Source organism: Sinocyclocheilus grahami, unplaced genomic scaffold (genome assembly GCF_001515645.1).
Source record: "Sinocyclocheilus grahami isolate Dianchi unplaced genomic scaffold, SAMN03320097.WGS_v1.1 scaffold1290.1, whole genome shotgun sequence".
In the NCBI taxonomy this organism is placed as follows: Eukaryota; Metazoa; Chordata; class Actinopteri; order Cypriniformes; family Cyprinidae; genus Sinocyclocheilus; species Sinocyclocheilus grahami.
In genome coordinates, this window is record NW_015506469.1 from 76,088 (window position 1) to 76,334 (window position 247).

Below are 247 nucleotides of genomic sequence, written 5' to 3' on the forward strand. Positions count from 1 at the left end.
TGGGGAGTGGGCACATACGTTTTCCCTTCTGGGCCTCCCGGTGGAGCAGGTTCGGTAAGAGTGGCGGCTCGAATGGATGTTCCAATGTTCCATTGAATGGGGCTTACAATCAAGGCTGGAGGGAGAATGGGCTCCGGATCGGAAGGTGTGTCTGGTGCGTGAGAGCGTGAGAGGGCGTCAGCTTTACGGTTACGATTCGTGATGGTGAACTGAAACCGGGTGAAGAACAATGCCCAGCGGGCTTGGC